This window comes from Aythya marila (genome assembly GCF_965140915.1).
Source record: "Aythya marila genome assembly, chromosome: 7".
Classification (NCBI taxonomy): Eukaryota; Metazoa; Chordata; class Aves; order Anseriformes; family Anatidae; genus Aythya; species Aythya marila.
Window position 1 is genome coordinate 15,273,017 of NC_139048.1, and position 14,107 is coordinate 15,287,123.

A 14,107-nucleotide genomic window follows, 5' to 3' on the forward strand; every position below is an offset into this window, starting at 1 on the left:
GAAAAGCTGATCAGCAGTATTACACTGAGATGTTATTTCTCTTCAGCATGTGGTTAATACAGAGCCAGATAACTGTGTAAGAGAGCACTGCAACAACAGCAAAAAGTAACCATGGAAAATGGAAAAAATCCTCTTGCTGTCTGTGGTTCAGAGCTTTACCTGCAAGGGAGCAATTCCAGATTGTGCAATCTGCTTCATTAGCCCATTCAGCTTCTCAGTGTGTTATTAAGGTTCAACTTGCTTAATAAAACTGGGGAGATCAGAATATTCCATTCTAATGGAGAATGGCTTGAACAGTCTCTGGTATAAGTGGCTTACGTAGTTCATTGTAGATTGATGCAGGGAAACTGCTGATAGAGACAAAACATACAGGATATTATTTCAAAGGCCCTGGAGCTGTAGGATGAGAATTCTTTAGCAAAGTCCTTTTACTTAGACAAAGTAAAAATAAAATATCTTATGTATAATATAAGGAGGCTTGAATTTAAATCAGTGAAATGATGAAAGAGACCAGCAAAGCAGCATTTTGAACAGCTCAGCACAGGCTTTCGTTCCTTGTGCAACCACTAGATCCTAGGGAATGTTTAATTTATGCAGTCTTTAGTCAAACTGTTTTCACTTTAGAGTAGTTATCTGTAGACTTGAAATCACAGGCAGGAACCTTTCCATCAGTTTCCATGGTCCCTACATTGAATGCACAGTGAACAGAAAGGCACACCACGTTGTTCAAAACCTAATTTGAAAACTGACAATCTGTAAAGCTCATTAAATGCAGGCTCTCTGTTGTAGCATGGGGTCACATGTCCTGGCACAAATCCACGCTGGCAAGAACATGGAGGAAAAGTGGGTGGGAGTGAAGGAGAAATCGGGCACAAAAGGGAGGAGGGTGTTGTGTTGAAATAAGCACAAGTGCCAGCTGAAATGATGTGACCACAAGCCCTGGATGTGTACAGCCGTGCCTTGAGCTGGATTAAGAGGGCTAGGAATCATAGAATCATTTAGGTTGGAAAAGATCTCTAAGATTATCTAGTCCAGCCTGGAAAGGTAAGCCTGTTCTTATTACAATGATCATCCAGAAAGAATGCCAAAGATTGAACTAGGTTTGGATGGTAGCTTTGAGGGTGAGCTGAAAACTAGAAACATGTCAAACTAAAGGCATGTAATATGTTCAAGTTATGGTAAGAAAAAGTTAAGTGATTTGATCGTTGTCCATGGGTACCTATATGGGCAGAAACTACCAGATAGAAGATTATTTAATGGAGCAGCAAAACAGTAATAAAAAGATCCAGTGATAAGAAGCTACAGACTGAAAGTAGGACTTGCATTTAATCTGTAAAAGTAATTAACTCTTCAAGGTACCGTGTAAATAGGGAATTGTTACAATTTTTAATGTGAGAGGGTATCTTTCAGAAATATGCTTCAGTTCAACCACAAGTTTTTGACCTTTTTGCTGTAAGAACTGCAGAGTAAAGTTTTCTGGCTAGTATACTTTATATTTAATGTTCAGAAGACTTAGTCTCAGAAAAATCCTACTTTCAGATAGGTATTGTAGAGATGATGTAGAATAGTAAGAACAATGCCTATGTAGACCCTAGGAATCTGTGTCTCACTCAAACTCCCTCGACTTTGGCCTTCATAGTACTGTTCAGTCTAACTGCCATTCTAATGTTTATGATCCCAGATTGTTTGTAAACTACATATTATAGAATATAAAGTTTCTCCTTCAAATATAAGAAAGTTCTTCATTGCTGCTTTAAATGAAAAACTCAAATAACCTCTGTCCAGAAACACAATGGTGCTTGCTTAATGAAGATTTTATCAGTATGCCCTGTAAGTCCATGTTAAATCAAATTCCTTCTCATTTCCTCCTTATGAGTACCTAATGGCCAAACTTTGAACTGCATTAAGAATTTCATGTTTCTAATTGAATCTCTTCCTTGCTAACTTCCCAGGGTATCGTCTATACTGGAGCTATCCCCTATTTTTCTGTCTTTCTGGCAAAATACAAAATAATTCCTTAATTCACATTTCCAATAGTAGAAAAATTGAGGCTCTAAAGTTCCCCAAAACTGAATTCCAGCTTCTGAGTCTAGATTTTCATCTTCCTTGCTTGGTATGTTTACTTCATCTTGATGTAAAATGACTGGACCATTAGTCTTTTAGGAATAAAGGTAACACAAGGATATGTTAGGACACTAACATACTGCACAGACATAAAGTACTATTTTCTGGGTAGAGGTAGCCCTGATTTTGCACCTACTGTTTGTATATTGCCCCAGCACTAGTAACCATGTACCTGTATACACCTCAAACAGCAATAAATAGGACGAAACTGTTCCTGGGATGTGTTGGGAGGTCTTTCTGTTTTTCTCTCCAACCTCATGCCCAGTGTTTCTCATATCCTCCTATTTTTCACTATCTGACTTTGGTTTGTGCACTCAGTCACATTGCTGTTATTCTACTTTTTTGTGTCCTTCTGGAAAGGCAGCACAGGTTCAGTACTGACCTTAGCTTACCTGACAGCCCCAGGTCTTTTGCTCTCAGCGTGGTGTCACAGCTGTGATCTGAAATGTTCTTTGTTGTCTTTTTCTCTTTTCTCCTAGATGTGGATTTATCTAAGGAGATAATTAAGCTGAAGGCCCCACACCTTCTGCATTTCTCCTGCCTGATGTAGCATGCTGGGTGCTGTGATATGATTACCACTGTCCTTCCCCAGGCATGTTGTGTAACTCCAGTTCTAGGCACCCATCCACAGCATCCTCTTTGTTATTCTTCCTTTCTGACAGTGCTTCTGCTGCACAGCATGTAGCTCTCCTTGGTTTTATACACAATTTGCTGTGAAACATCCATATATGGGAAGGGTTGTTCTGAACACAGACCTGTGGCAAAGTGATTGGAATGATTTCTGCTCTTTCTCACAATAATTATCTTATTTTTCTAGTAACTGATTGTTTATGAGTACTGAAACATGAGCACCACAACTGACTTAAGAATGTCCTCTGCTGACATTCCCCAAAACACCAGTGGTGTGCAAATCAACCAGAAAGTGTTATATTTTATATATGTATTTTTTTATTTATTTTTTTTACTGGCCTGAATTTTCCTTTTCCACTTCTGTGTTGCCCCTAAAGCTTCTTGCTATTTCTTGGTTTTTATTTTCTCTCTCACGCTTTCTTCTGTGCAGCTCTGAGACAGCATCCAGATGGTCTGCTCCTGAAGTGAGTCCTTTCTGGAAAGAGCCTCGCTCTTGTCACTCACAGGAGGGTGAAGCTGGCCTGAAAAACGGCTGCAAAGCAGAGAGGTTTTTCCTTTCACTGGCACTTAGGGCTTGTATAGATCTAAACTCTCTCTCTCTGTGCACATATAAGTATATAGATACATAATTTGTGTTTGTGTAGAGATACATACAAACATACAAATGAACTGTGGAGAGTATTAGAGATCAACTTAGTGTTTATAGCTTCCCCTCTGTTTTGAGCAAGTAGCCTATGTTTTCAGAATACATCTTTTAATCTGAAGCATTACTGGTCTTTGCAGTATTTCCTATTGTTTTTAAATGGAACCTACAACTTTCTGATTGTGACAGATATTCAAACTCTGCATCAAAAGGAACGAGCCAAGTATAACTGCCTCAGAAACTTTTTCAGTGGCTAGGCAGGTGGCTCTAATTGTTCTTTCACTTACACCATAAGTACCTTCCCAGAGGTGTGGGAAGTTGCCCCTCATAAAGTTTGTCTGAGAGAAGCACAAGATTCCTAATGGTCATATTTCAACCCCAATTTTGCACAGGCTGGACAAGATTAGACCTAGTTTTTAATATACTGCTGATATGCATTAGGGATTTTAAATTCCTTTTAGCAAATTTATTTTCCATGGAGATTTCTCGGTTTATAAGCAAAAGCTATTACTATGCAATATTTCTGAGAATTGAAACCATATGGTTCAAATTTAAATTATTTCAGATGCATGTAGTCTACAAATGGAAATTTCCTCGTACAACATAAGATGCTGATGAGTTTCTCTAGTGAAGAGTTAAATAAGTCAGACCACAGTCTATCTAGTCATAACAATTAGAGGCAGAAATCATTAATACTTTAATTTAATTATAACCTCTCTTTTGACTGTGACTGGTGTAGAAAATTGCAAATATGAAATGCTCACATAATTATTATTCTGAAGATCATTCAGGACAAATAAGACTAAAAAAGATGTTAAATCTCTTAAAGGACTTAATTATTTTAAAGTCATACATTAATTAAGGTGTTTATTTATTAATCCTTGGAAATTGAATTCTGTACTCAGAATAAGTGCTGTAATTTTCTTGAGTAAGTGCAGTGTTTCTCATACATGAGAGAGGTTGAATTGCTCAAACTTAACTTTAGAATCGTCTATAATAACTTGAGGGATGCTGACAATTAACTCACTCGACAACTTCTCTGTGCCTCCAGCAAGTATTGTGGCTCTAACATCTCCCTGTTTAAAAATCTTGTTGTTGGCCTAGTTTATTTGGGTCATTTACCAGTCATTGTCTGCTGCTTCATTTCTTGCTGACCCTGATTTATCCATCTGGAATTAAAGCAGGATGAAGACAGAATTGTTTCTGTGGCTGTGGGTACGTGCCAGCTATCACAACAATTTGAAGTTGAAGCACTTTGGTATGTGTCATGTGGCTCCTCTGCAAGATCCCCTGCTCACATAAATAAGGGGTTGTAGGGCCTGCTACTCCTACAGCTTTCTGTCCCTCCTCATACTGGCCCTCTGAGTGTAGGAGGTAAACTTCACAGATGTTCTTATACAATCATAGCTCTCCCTGGTATATCTTTGTGAGTCAGGGTTTTGGCTACCATCCTAGTTATATGCTTATTATTAAATACATATATAAAGCATAAAAATCAGGCTGAAGGTTTGTGATTTTGTTATTTACCTCCTGTGTACATCATACTCCCTTTCTTCATATTCTGCTTTCTTGAGACACCCATACAAAACAGTGTGAACACTTCATCCTCAAGCAGAGAATAAGCCCTAGTGGTTATTTAAAAAGAAGTGATTTGGGTCAAAGTTGTGTGTGTTTGTGTGTGTGTGTGTGTGTGTGTGTAAAACAGAGTTAACTGCACTGTAAGGTTTTGATGTATATGGAGCACTATAAACAGATTAGAAAAGAAGTGAAATAAATTGTCTTTTAGATTAAGACAACGTATAGTGCAGGAGAAACCCCAGGCTTTTCAATCCTTGCAGATCCCTTCCAGCCAAAAACTGTACCTTACCTTCTGTGCTGCAGTGCCCAGGGAAAAATGAGAATCCTGCCTCTTCAGCAAAAATGCTGCAAATCTTACTGCAGATGACAAAATACAAAGCCACAGTACTGCAACAGCAAGCTACAGAGCTTCCTGGAAGGGCACAATCTCAGGAAATCAAGAGGTGCCTTCCACATTTAGTTATAAGTTTGTTTTGCTTTGCTTTCCTGCCTTCCCCCACCCCCCTTCTCAGTGGCCACACAGACTGTGAGAACTGTTACTGCACCAGATGGAGCAGATTTAAATTTCATATGAGAAGTAAAATATTGGGTAAGAGAATGTGAATCATCTTAATGTTGTATAAGGGTTATCATTTGCGCTCTGTCACCCTGTTCTGTGTTACAGATGAGACCCTCCACTGTAGTTGTAACTAATGAACAGTATCAGCAAATGAAGCCATTCTAAATGACGGCCCCTAAATGGCTGGTACCTTCTCCCACACCATGCTATCTATGGGTTATCTGAAGGTTCTCCACAGAGTGCTTTAACAGTTCAGTAGGATGTCTCTGGCCCCAATATGTTGCCTGTTTTCTGAAGGCAGGTGTCCTTGGGGTTACAAATGCAACAGCAGAGACTGATGGGTGTTCCCCAGCTGCTGCAAAAACTGGTGGATGGGCCCAATGTAGCCACCAATGTGCTGGTGGCACATAAGGTCTGGGTAGAAGTTAGCTGTGAAAAATAGTTGCCTCCATTTAATTGACTTTCCCTTAAGGGAGGGGGGGAAAAAAAAAAAAAAAGACATAAGCACTGAAGTCTGTTGAAGCCATTGGAAATTTCCTAAACATATAGGTGTCATTGATTTAAAGTTAGCAGATCCATTGTCTATAGCACCTTCTCAGACTGCTTCTCAGAAGGAGAAATCCTGTATTTGTGAAATTCAGGTGCCAAACAAAAGATCGAAGTTTCAGTCTTGATTGGGGCTGTTAGAGCCCCTCCCAAATGCAGTAAGTCATTGGCCTAAAGTAATTTACCTTTTCTGATGGCTGGAAGTAAGGTACATAAAATTCTTATGAATGCCCATCTGAAATAGCTCTTTTTAGCTACCAAGTGCGTTTGTTGCACCTGCAATTATTGGAGTAATTGACAAGGTCTATTTTTCCCACATTAGACTAAAAATGAAACATTTATTTTGACACATTGGGCTACTGCCATCTGTGCCCTAGCATCAAAACATTTTTTTAATGTTCTATTTCAGCTGCTCCAGTTGGCCTCCAAAGAGCTTAAAATCTGGCAAAAATAGCACCAATGTTTAACTGTGCACAGAAGGTATTATTTATATGTCAGTAGCACATTGTTGGCTTTCTAGGTCTTTAACAGCTGTATATAATGACATGATCCCTTACACATGTTAGTTTTCATGGAACATGTCACATGGCTATTAAGTACAAAGCTGAGGGTCAGCAAATCATTTTGTATTTTTCTCATGTATAAAGATGATACACAGTCATTGCATGGAATCTCACTGTAAGACAGATGCTATATTATTTCATCAAATGTAATGATGCACTTTGCTTGCATTTGCAGGAAAAAAATATTTCTGTTAATCTGAGTCTATTCTTCAAATATCAGGTTAAGAGTTCCATTTAAATCTTCTTGTATAGAAATATATGGTATGTAGTACCAACAAAAACATCCCCACAGGCAAGAACTAGGGCTTGGCTCTCAGATGACCCAATTTTGAGAGAGACAATAAGATTACTAGATTGAGGTGCAGCTGATATTGGTGCCCAAGGCCACCTCTAAACTTCATCACAGTCTGTGATGCAAGGTCACCTTACTTCATTGACTGTAAGCTGTAAAACAAACAGAAGATTCAGCTGTGTAAATTCATAGAATTTACAGAAACCTATATTTTCAGTAGAGGCCTGTTCTGTAGTTCCAAGTTCTTCTGGCTACCTTAAGTCTAATCTTTAATATAAAAGAATACTGGCAACAAGACTTTAAAAATTCTAAAGTTAATTATAACAGTAAGTAAATATAAACATGATTATTTTGGTTAACCATTAGAGGAATCACCTGAGAAGTAATAACAAAATGAAAATAACCTTTTTTTTTTTTTTTTTTTTTCCTCAAACACTGCTAAACTCTTCCAGTTCCTAAGCAGTACTTTCCAGATGCTGCTTGATATGACTTTTGTCATAAAACTAAGGATGCACATCAATCTGTAGACACGTGGCCTGGGAGTTACAGGAGAAAAAAATGTCTTCAGGCAGATTTTTAGGCAAAATGCATGCATCACTCTCTCAGACAAATTGTGAAAGTTTACCCTCTGTTGTTGATGCTGAAATGGAAAACATTACAAAAATAAATGTCTTTTGATTCAACCACGTCTTGTTCACTTGGGACAGGAGCTTGGGGGAGGGAGGGAGGGGAGAGGGGCTGGTTCAGCAGTTTGGATTGCCGAGGTGTTGTATTATTCCATAAACTACTACTCTACATAAGTTAGTAACTGCTCAGTATCCCTTTCTTCTCACTGTTCAATGCTCCAGCATCTAATTTCAGTTAAAAGAAAATTGTAGGTTTCATAAAATAAATTTAACAAAAAGGAAAATATTCTCCATTTTTGAATGTATGTGAAGCAGTCTATGTGAGAAATGTTACATGAGAAAATGTTACAAAATTGAATTCATGTGATTCAGTGGTGAGTTTGGGGTTAAAATAACAGCACTTAGAATTAAGCAAGGGTGTACAGTTTAGCCAGAAGCTGAAAGCCATAACTGGGTTTGTCAAAAACAGACTTAGAAGCCCCTGGCTTGTCAATACAGGCTGAAGTTAAACCTTATTACCCTCTCTATTCTTCTGTTTTGTAACAGTTGCAACACACATGTACATCCCTGTAGTTGCATAGCACGTATTATGACACTTTTTTTTTTTTTTCCCCACATCTCAGTATCATTCAGGCATCTTGGGGTTAACAGGAGTAAAGAAGTCTATTTTTGAGATTGTCTGAGAGTTCATTTTGATTATTCATAGATGAATCAGCATGTCGTCATCTCTGTAGGTCTAGACGTAAGAAAGGTATAATATCCAACCCCATACAAGTCACGACTGCAATGAAAGCCCTTTATCTGAGCAGCATGAAAGCACATCCACTCAGGAATCAGATACAGGCTCAGAAGCAGTCAAGCAAGAGCAGCTCAGCTAAAGCTCTGGGGAAGAAAAGAAAATGCTGGCCTGAAATACTGTGAAATATAAATAACAAGACCAATTTGGGTTGCATAAGCATATGCTGAATGACATGTGGAAAAAATAATAACCTATAAAACCAGGAGTCACTGTTTCCCCAAAGGTAAAGCCATTCATGGCAGTTTAAGCCCTTTCTTGTTCAACTCTGCTATACCTGCAAAAGCCATCTTTGCTGACAAAATATTCATCGCATCAGTGTCATCACAAGAAAGGTTCATGGGCATCTGGCTGTATTTATTTAGTCAGCAGCTTCAATATTTCCCTTTTTCAGTAAACCTCACATGACATTACAAATGCAAAAGCTGAAAGCTCACTAGGGATTATATGGCAATGTGAATTTTACAGATGAGGTTAAATGTTATCTAAAACTTCATAGAATGGTTTGGGTTGGAATGACCTTAAAGGTCATTTAATTCCAAACCCCCTTACTTGTTAACTTTTTTTTTTTTTAATTCCTGCAGGACAGTTGCTGCACAATAAAAGAGATTTTCACATAAATCTGTAGACTTTACAAGCCCATCCCTCACTATTTTTCAGTGGAAAACTGTGTTTTAGCTGCTCCAACTCTAATGGGATTCCCTGCAGTGCTACATAACCTGCTACCTTTGGTCAGATTAATATCTCAAGGGCAGAATTTTCTTCAGTGAAAACAAGTGTTTCAACAGCATGGATAAAATACAAGATACTGGGATAATACTTGGAGGAAAAGCTTATGTTATTTTAAAATAAAATCAGTTTCACAAGTAAGAGACCCAAGTATTGCTCCTAACTTGATAAGATAGTTATGGTAAGTGTTAGAAAATGTGGAAATCTGGGGAAGATTGTAACAGACTATAGAGAGTAAATCCAACAATCTGATTTGCTCATCAAAGACTTATATTGCAGTATAGTCCCCATTCTTACCCTGTGAAAACTCCTCAGGTGCCTTATATGAGGTCTCTCTCAAATCATTTACATTTAGTATATTAAGCCATATATCCAACTAATGATTTTTTTATATATATATTTTTTTTGTATTTAAACTAACAGTTCATTGCATCTATGAGTACTACCAAGTCTGTGATCATAATATGTTAATACAGTTGGTGACCCAACAAAGCAATGTTGGCAGATGCAACTTGCCCATCTAGAGAAGATACTACTCTGGACCACATCAGTATAGGATACCTGATATATAGGACACAAGAGAGAGAGAGACTGGCAAGTAAATGATAGTTAGCATGGGTATTTTTTATGTTTCCATTAAATATACAGAGATGAGAGCATATCTGGAGAGGGACCAATTACAAGTAACCCCGCACAAACAAGCATAATTAACCAGATTCAAGAAGCAGTAATGATCATTCTTTTAACACAGCGTAAGTCTGCCTAAAGAGGTGAACACATCAAAAAAATGCAGCATGAAATTTTAAAAAATCTTTGACTAGTTTGGCTTTGGGGAGCTTGTCGGATTATTAACTTTACTTTAACCTAATTTTAATTTTGTTTAATGTGATTTCTTTTTCCATGAAGCTCTTTGAAGGAATGTTGTTTATGCAAATAAACTACATGGAAAATTGGTTTTATAACTAAATGACAGTTGACAGACTAGACTGTAATAGCCAGCTGGGAACTTCTAAAGCATGATTTGTTTACTCAGTAGTACAAATTGCATAGCTCTGATTATTAAGGACAGTAAATATCTTAATAGTGGCTATTTTAATTAACAGAGTCCTACGGCTGGATTTCAGTCCCTGCTAAGACAGTTTTGTACTGTTCCAGTGGCAGCAAAAATAGCCTCAATCCTTATTTCAGTACTTGCCCTATTTAATAGTTCAGAGGAGCTGGAATAATGAAGGTCAGATTTATCCCATTCATTTCCTACCAAAACAATGCTTCTTGCTTGACTGTTTGTTCAAATAATAAATCCTTCCATTTTTATCCTGTCAGCTATAACTTCTTTTTTGCCTTCATCTGACTCCATAGTTCTTTTGTTCCGGTAGGGATGCAAGTCCTTTAAGAAATCCCTCTTCTCCCAAATCTTAAATTATACCTCGCTGTCAGACCTTTGAAATTGTTTTAGAATTTCTTGCATCATTTGAATTTCAAGGTATGTTTTGTCATAGACTTCTACAGAATTAAAACCAAAATGAAACTGTACAGCTGCTACATCTGTAAGTAATATGACAACCTTCTCACATCTTCACATGTAGAAATATGGATTCTAGGTAGAGAGAAAGCTATTGCATGTTGCCATTTTCCTACCGGTGCAAGATTTTGCCTTCTGACAACAATTTAAAATAACACATTAAGAAATTTTGCAGCATGGACCCTGCAGTAGTTCTTGGCATTACTGCTTAGCTCCACTTCTATCCTGTACCATGATCCTATAATTCTTTGAACTGATTAAACTGGGATGCAGGTAGCTAAAGACAAATATACCACATATTGTAGGTGGCTTGCTCTAACCCTCTTAAATGAATATTCCAGTTATTTTCCAAGAGGATCTACTGTGAGAATTGTAGTGTTCTCCCTAAGCTGAGGAAAAACTGTAATTAATACATGTATAAACATCAGTTTAATTTTTGGAAGCTCAGTATTCCCCAAATATACCTTTATTAAGTCATCTATGATTGATTGTTGCTTTAAGGAAATTTGTAGAAACACACAGCTCTTTGGTCCTTCCTGACATCAAAGCCAGTGCTCTAACTTACAATAACACAAAAACACAGCCCCTATGCAGCAGGAGATGGAGAGACTGATTCCAGAGACCTCGGAAAGCCTTAGCAGTCAAATTAATGGGGACAGAGAGCAGGTGGCCACAAGCTTCCTAACAAGTTATTTTATGAGCAAGTGAAGCCCTTTAGAAATGACCAACCTTGGATTTCAAAATATATTCTTCTTGTCCTCTTTCCCATCTGTAGGCATCTCAAAACTCTTTGGGAAAGGATATTTGTTGGATGTTTACATTATGGTCTGTTTTATTCCATCTCTGTCCACTCTATATGCCATGGTGACACAGGTCAGTGAAAACACTGCAAGGAAAGAGCCATCTGAGAAATCTGGAGCAGACAGAAAGCTGGCGACAACTGTCAAACTGTCAGGTGAGCAATGCCATGAATAAAATATCCCTAACCTAGCTATGAAATCATATGGGGCTGCTGTGAAGCAATCGCAATGTTAGTGTAGGAATGAAAATCATCTGGACAATAAAAGAGGAAGCTGAGTTATGGTGCAGGATGTCAAGTCAGCTATAATTAGGGTAATCCAGTTGAGGTAGAATAATAATGATAGGGTGCAACATAAATAGGAAGAGTACACATTGTTCAGGAAAGCTACAGGCAAAAGGCGGGGTAGTGAAAGAGTATTATAAATTCATAATGTGCTAAGCTAAAAAAAAAAAAAAAAGAAGAAGATAACATGATAAAATGGATAAGTTTGATTCAAAAACAATTTAAGAAAGGATCATAAAAAGGTTTGGATAATGCTGGATGTCTGCTTTAGCCCCCTAGAGTTTAATTTGTGCTGGATAAAGATCTCCATAACATTATTAGAAAGAGAAATATTAGCACTAGGAGAGATTTACTGTCTTTATGGGAGATTTTGACCTTCTAGAAACAGGCTTTAAAATAAATATTGCTAATAATGGCAGAAAGTAAGAATATCTGGCTATGGTAAGTAAAAGATTTTTTCACTGAACAAAGGAGTTATAACAAAGCCATACATCTGGGAAGGGAAACAATAGTTATGTATTTGGAGTTAAACATTTGAAAACTTGACATCCTTGGGATGTCTGAGAGTCACTAGTGTAATAGGGAAGAAACAAAAAGTGTTCAGACATGTCAGGCAGCTAAAAAAATATCAGGCAGTAGTTCAAATGTATCTACAACACAATCCACTGTTCTTCTTAACTTTTTTAAGAAAAAGATATTTTGATAACCAGTTTGAGGATAGAGCTTTTTTCTTATTTGACCTGAAGAGTACAGATGGACAATATGTAAAACCACTTGAAGGCAGAAGAAAGTGTGATTAAAAAAATTATCTTGGCTTGTTTAGACAAAATAAATCAAGGCTGGAAGGAGTAGTAACACACGGAAAAGAAAAGAATTATTGTACCATAAATGATAACGCTGGCATAAAACCAACTGGACTTAGACCAGTACAAGTAAAGGATAAAAGATCCTTAATCACTAGAAGATTTAATTTCTCAGCAACATTCTGTATACAGACACACCAGAGCAAAGGCAAAGAACATAGTGAATACGTAAAACTGTGATTTGATAATTAAGATGGTCACTTCAGGTGACCTTTGCATCCAAGAGAAATGAGGTGATTTGGAGTTATGGCACTGACTAACAATGATATTTTTCATTCTTTACAGAAAAAGGTGATTTCCACTTTCTCTGTGAAGTATCCATTTTTGTGTTCCTTGATCATGCATACCTTGTCAGTAATTTGGTTTCTGACTGCACTGTGCCACAATGTATGCACTTAGAATACATAAGTCTCGGTACAATGTTTTTTGAAATATTTTTGAATGCATTTAGAAGAAAAATGTAAAATGATGAAGAATTATTTGATTAAAAATAGAGTTTCCCAGATGAAATGGTCATTTATGTATAGAATGTTACTATGGAGACACAATATGTTATTGAGACAAAAAAAAAATGTAGTTAGATGGATGCATACTCCTGCAGTCATATAATAAAAGGGACTTAAAATGGTTATGCTTATTGCTGTAATGTTAATTGATTTTATTTCCCTCTGAAGTTTGATAAATGGGAGATGAACAGAAGAGATTCTCACTGTTTTTAAAGCTAGTGTTTCAGTCTGCATATTCAAGTGGACATCTCTGAATCACTTAGTGTTACTGAGATATTTTTTGCCCTCAGAAGTAGATGTCAGTATTTTTCAGTGAAAGCTGAGTTACTCTGGCATCTAGCAATCTGCAAAAGCTGAAAACAAAATGACCAAGTGCATGACTGTATAACGGTATTTCAAACATCAAGAGTATGAGTTATCAGACCTTGAAGTTTCATGAAGCATGCTGGCACTTCTTACATAAGCAATGCTATACAAAAAGTAACTTCCACTATGATAAGATCTATAAACCCATTGTCTTTCTTAGATTACACTAAACCTTAATGACCTGTCTGTTGGAGACCTACTCGCAGAACTTTTTATTTTGCAAATATATATTGTGATGGAATGAAATATCTCTGCTATTCAAGATGCTTAAGCTGATGCTAGAGATAGGAAAAGACAACCTGAGTGATAGAAAAACCAGCCAGGTCTTCACAGCACTCATCTGGCTGTGTTTAATCCAAATGTAAGTTTTTGGTTATAAAGGGCAATCTAACTTACTCTGTCTTCACTAAAAACAATCCCATGCTGCTAGTGCTAGGTGTCCCCCATGCAGTGCTCAGGATTGATGACTGCAGCATGCTGTGGCCGAGCACTACAGAAATTCCTCAATACTTTTATTCCAGCCATCACCTTACTGCTGAAACTCAAGGCTAAATGCATCAGCTATAGCTGTCTGGGCTCTCTCGGCATCACCTTGCAGAAGGGAAGCACTTAACCACATTAGGAAAGCTTCTAAAATAAGTTAGTGAGTTGATGGCCAGATAGAAGCTATGCCCCATTGA

General features: G+C 37.4%; 1 long non-coding RNA gene across 1 annotated transcript; it reads left to right on the top strand.

Annotated features, from left to right (window-relative positions):
• Nucleotides 1-952: 952 nt before the first annotated feature.
• On the top strand, nt 953-12,943 carry LOC309880005. Its single transcript, XR_014317881.1, has 3 exons — nt 953-1,044; nt 11,384-11,563; nt 12,841-12,943. It is a non-coding gene; the product is annotated as an uncharacterized lncRNA (long non-coding RNA).
• Nucleotides 12,944-14,107: the final 1,164 nt, after the last annotated feature.